Below are 5,361 nucleotides of genomic sequence, written 5' to 3'. Positions count from 1 at the left end.
GCAGAATAACCAAGGATAATATATACATATTTTTTGGCTGCATAATAAATGATCAGAAATTTAGCAGCTTAAACCAGCTCCTATTCATAGTCTGAAGGTCAGAAGTCCAGGCAGGTTCAGCCTGAGTATTTGTTCAGAGAGTCACAAGGCTGATGTCATAGTGTCAGGGGGCTGGATTCTTCTCAGGCGACTCTGGGAAAGAATCTGTTCCAAAGCTCATTTAGGCTGTTGAAGGAATGTAATTCCTTGGGTCACTGGATTAGGGTCCTCTTTTCTGGCTGGCTGGTAGCTCTGCCACACTCTCAGCATCTTGAGACTGTTCTTAGGCCCTGGCTCCATCATGCTCTCCTTCTCAGCAACAGAAAACCTGGCTTAGATCATAGCTTTTCCCTGCAACAGCTCTTCTACTCCCAGATGAACAAATTCTCCTTTTAAAATGGTAAGTTTGGCTCCAACAGAATAATCACTCTTTTGACTAACTCAAAGTCAACTGTTTAGTAACCTTAACTACGTCTGCAAAATTCCTTTTTCCATGCTCTATGACAGCCTTGGAGATTAGGGCTGGACATCTGAGAGATGGGGCACCTTAGAATAACTATGAACTCATTAGGAGATAGCTGTAAATACATATACTATGTCTGTTACGGTATAAATCTCTCTTCTCATTAAGATGTGGGGATCATATCCATATACTCTGTATGTCTAGCACAGCTCCTGGTAAAATGTGGGTTAATGTGAGTGTGCTGGTATATGCTTCATGTGGGTTTATTGAATAGAGGTGTGAGACTTCTTTGGGGATATCTGCTTTGAAATCTCAGCTGTCATTAAAAAAATAATGATGAAAATATTTTCATCACTGTTCATAGCCGTATACTCACCTCGCTCTTTTTGCTGCCAGCAAAATTCCTAGCATATAGTGGGCCCACGATAAACAATGCCGAGGGCATAATTCAATGAATGAATGAATGAATGAATGGGAGATTTTTCCATTTGGGCTTAACTAATAATATCCACTGACATCCGCACACCAAGTTTAGTTTTTTTGAAAACTAAAAAGATTTGGTTTTGATATTACCTTCTAGGCAATTTTTTTAAAAAAGTCCTCAGGGATTTGTCCCACTAGATCTACTTACACTGGATAATGCGGTTCTCAACCAGCCTGGAGAGGCCAGGACTGGAGCGAGATTGGCAGAGATCAAAGGCCAGCTCTGCCTGAGGCACCAGAGGGCACCTGAGAAGGGCCAACTCCAGGAGCCTCTCTCTGAAAGACTCAGAGCCCCACCAGTCTGCGAGGCATTTGAGGGCACAATGAGTAACAGGCAAGATTCTAGCTCAGCAAATCGTAAAGGGCACCTACCAAACAGAGCACAGAAATATCTTCCAGCACCTATCCATGAACCTGACAAAGCCTCTCACTATGTCGAAGCTTCCTCCTTGAAAGCCAGATTGACAGATCCTGGATTGAATAAAAGCAGCTTAATACCCCAAACGACAGCTGGTGGTGTAGCAGGAACGCAGCCCACCTTGCTGCAGATAAATCAATGTTCCGCTCCGGGCCATTAGCGGCTGGTTATTATTTAAAAACAAAAATCTGCAAATGTATTGGTTACACCTTCATCAGATTGTCTCTCTGGAGGATTCTTTTATTATTCTTCTGTTTTCCAAATTACACAAAACAATTCCCCATGAACCATATCCTGGCATATTCTGCTTACTAAACCAAAGCTATTTACATAATGGGTAATTTCATACACACCCACACACATTAGCTAAATATATGTGTAAACAAATACATTGTCAAGATTTGGACACATTTGGAAAATGCAAAACACGTAGACTGTGTGGTAGAAGCAGAGGATGACAGCCAGGTGCACGTGAGTTCCAAGTTAAAGAAAAATGAAATATAATAATATGTAACATTTACAATGGCACTTGCTCCACTACTCTAAGCACTGTCCCTGTATTAATTTATTCAATCCTCATGACACCCTATGGTGTAATTGCTCTGTTATTATCATTTCCCAGTGTCAGGTGGGGAGTGGTGATACAGAGAGGTTAAGTACTTTGCCCACGGTCCAACAGCAGAGCTGGGCACTGAGGAAGAAGACTGGCTCCAGAGTCCATGTGAGTAATTATTAGCCTCTACTGCTGTACTCCCTGGTGTGCTTTCCAAACTCCATCACTTTCACTACCCTGCCACGAGGTTCTGCCTCCTGCTACCGGGCAGCTCCAGGTACCTGGCTCCATTTTGCTAAGCCTCAGATTTCACATTTGCAAAATAGGTAAAAAAAGCTCCTATGGTTGTTATAGTGCGGATTATTCATTTCTTCATTCAAAAGCTGTTCACTAAGCATCTGTCCTGAACAGAGAACAGAACAGATAAAACCCCTTCCTTCAGGAAGAACATATTCTAGAGTAGGAACAGAGAATAAACAAAATTGTAACAAAACTGTTACCATCAATTCAAAGCTAACATAAACTGTTCAAAGAAATACCAAGTATGGAAAAGGATGGGCGGGGGCTGGTTTAAAGGGCTGAAGGTATTCCAAGTGCAAGAGGCGCTCGGGAAAATCCTCAGTGCGAACATAACATTTGGCCGATACTAAGTTTCAAAGGGTCTCATATCCTTAATTTGTAATTCACCTAACGGAGCACATGGAGTTATGAAATCTTTTTGGAAGAGACTTTCTTTTTCAGGGAAAGGACCTTTGGAGAGATCTTTCGCAGTTAGATACATGTTAAAAGTTAAGTGGGCACTCCCCTCCCCCATCTCTGCACACACACTTTTTTTGGAGAAAATAGTCAATAGGATACATTTCTTTTCATGTGACTAGTTTGGAGGTTTTCTTTTGCTTAGAGCTTTCTTTCTTTTTTTTCTTTTTTTTGAGACAGAGCCTCAAGCTGTCCCCCTGGGTAGAGTGCAGTGGCATCACAGCTCATAGCAACCTCCAACTCCTGGGCTCAAGCGAGTCTCCTGCCTTAGCCTCCCAAGTAGCTGGGACCACAGGTGCCCGCCACAATGCCCGGCTATTTTTTGGTTGCAGCCGTCATTGTTGTTTGACGGCCCCGGGCTGGATTCGAACCCTCCACCTTAGGTGTATGTGGTTGGTGCCTTAGCCACAGGCACCGAGCCTGCTTAGAGCTTTCTGTGCTGTGTGCATGTCTGTTGTTTCCTCAGCATATTCAAAGCCTATTGGCGGGAAGGAGAGTGTTGCATATCCTCCCTTCCCGCTCTGACCTGGACCAGCACTGCTGATGGGCGGGCATGACCAAATGCAGAGGGGACACAACGCACCTTCCAGGATAGCAGCAATCCAGCCCTCCACACCTACCCCCTTGAGCTGCAAAATTATTTCACAGATGGCTCACATATCAGAGTGGCACTAATAGAAACAGCCAGCAACAGAGAAAACAGACATATCTTGGCTGACATAAAAAATGCAGCATAAAGAATGAGGAAGCTGGCTCGGCACCTGTAGCTCAGCGGCTAGGGTGCCAGCCCCACACACCTGAGCTGGTGGGTTCAAATCCAGCCAGGGCTGCCAAACAACAATAACAACTACAACTAAAAAATAGCTGGGCATTGTGGCAGGCTCCTCCTAGCTACTTGGGAGGCTGAGGCAAGAGAATTGCTTAAGCCCAAGAGTTTGAGGTTGCTGTGAGCTGTGATGCCACGGCACTCTACTGAGGGTGACGTAGTGAGACTCTGTCTCAAAAAAAAAAAAAAAAATGAGGAAGCTGGTGCTCTGAGCTTATCGCCAAAGCCTGGGTGTTTTCCTGGGAGGTCCTGCTGTCCAGAGTAAAGTCTTTTTACTTTTCCAAAGCTCCCTAGCAGCCAACCCTACTGTGGGAAGCAAAACTGCTCCACATACGAGCCCCTCAGCTTCCAGTTCTTGGTTATCCAATCAAACACTAATCTATTTGCTGCTGGGGAAGGTCTATTTGCTGCAGGTGTAATGAAGGTCATTAATCAGTTGTCCTCGGAATAGATTATCCTGGATTATCTGAGTGGGCCCAATCTAATTAAATAAGTACTTAAAAGGAGAAGAGGAAGGAGGCAAATCCAAACAGAGAGATTCAGACAGACGAGGAATTCCATCCACTCTTGCCGGATAAGTCTGCAAGGAACTACGAGAAGAAATATTATCTGTCTCTAGAAGAGAGAGATCAGCCTGGCGGGCAGCCAGCAAGGAAAAACAGTGACCTCAGTCCCACAACTGCAAAGAACTGAACTTGACCGACAACCTGAAGGAGCTTGGAAATAGATTCACCAGCAGAGCCTTCATGAGGGAGCACAGCCTTGCTGAGACCTCAGTGTTGGCCTTGGGGAAACGTGGAGCAGAGAAGTCAGACAAGGCAACCCAGATCTCGGACACTTAGAACTGTGTGAAGATAAATTTGCATTATTTTAAATCACTAAGTTGGTAGTAACTTGTTATGACAGCAATTAGGAAGTAACACACAGACCCTGTGTTAGGGAAAGTGGCTGTGTGTGTGTGTGTAAATACAAAGATTCTATTAACAAAGTCCTGTAACCTGTGTTCTGTGGCAGAGGGTTTCTGTATGAAATGGATCAAGAGTTTTTCTGTTCTTCTTCCACAACCCGTTTTTGGAAAAGCACCACTGGGCAACAGGACTACCTGGTGACTGAAGCAGTGGAGACCTGACCTCCTCACTGGGCTGGTCCAGTGTAGGATTAACCCTATCCACTCATAATGTGCTGTGGACCTCATTCCCTCTCCCTACCCACAGCTCTGACCCTCCTCAGAAAATAACATGGAGTCTCCTTTTTATGTTATTTGCTTGTTTACTGTTCTGTTTTTCTTTTTTAATTGTAGTAAACTATACATAACATAATATTTACCATTTTATCCATTTTTAGGTAGTAGCTTAGTGCCATTAAGTACATTCACATTGTTTTTCAATCATCACCACAACCCAGCTCCAGAACTGGTCATCATCTGTACTGAAGCTCTATATCCATTAATTAATAATTCCTCCAGCAAAAAAAAAAAAAAAAATTCTTAGGGGTGAAAAAGTCATTGATGATGGCTCAGCGCCTGTGGCTCAAAAGGCTAAGGCGCCAGCCACATACACTTGAACTGGTGGGTTCAAATCCAGCCCGGGTCCACCAAACAATTATGGCTGCAACCAAAACAAAAAATATCCAGGTGTTGTGGCAGGTGCCTGTGGTCCCAGCTATTTGGGAGGCTGAGGCAAAACTCCTAAGCCCAGGAGTTGGAGGTTGCTGTGAGTGGTGATGCCATAGGACTCTACCAAGGGCAACAACTTGAGGCTCCGTTTCAAAAAAAAAAAAAAAAGTCATTGATAATTGGACATATCACAGAGATAATGTTCTCA

At 43.9% G+C, this 5,361-nt stretch overlaps 1 long non-coding RNA gene across 1 annotated transcript; it reads left to right on the top strand.

The window, feature by feature from the left end:
- Positions 1 to 200: 200 nt before the first annotated feature.
- LOC111728017 lies at positions 201 to 4,859 on the top strand. Its single transcript, XR_002775437.1, has 3 exons — positions 201 to 439; positions 2,026 to 2,124; positions 3,937 to 4,859. It is a non-coding gene; the product is annotated as an uncharacterized LOC111728017 (long non-coding RNA).
- Positions 4,860 to 5,361: the final 502 nt, after the last annotated feature.

Source organism: Otolemur garnettii, unplaced genomic scaffold, assembly GCF_000181295.1.
Source record: "Otolemur garnettii isolate 467f Iridium unplaced genomic scaffold, OtoGar3 scaffold00004, whole genome shotgun sequence".
NCBI classification, from domain to species: domain Eukaryota; kingdom Metazoa; phylum Chordata; class Mammalia; order Primates; family Galagidae; genus Otolemur; species Otolemur garnettii.
The sequence above is the reverse complement of the archived record's forward strand: the minus strand, read 5'-3'. Positions and strand labels throughout refer to the sequence as shown.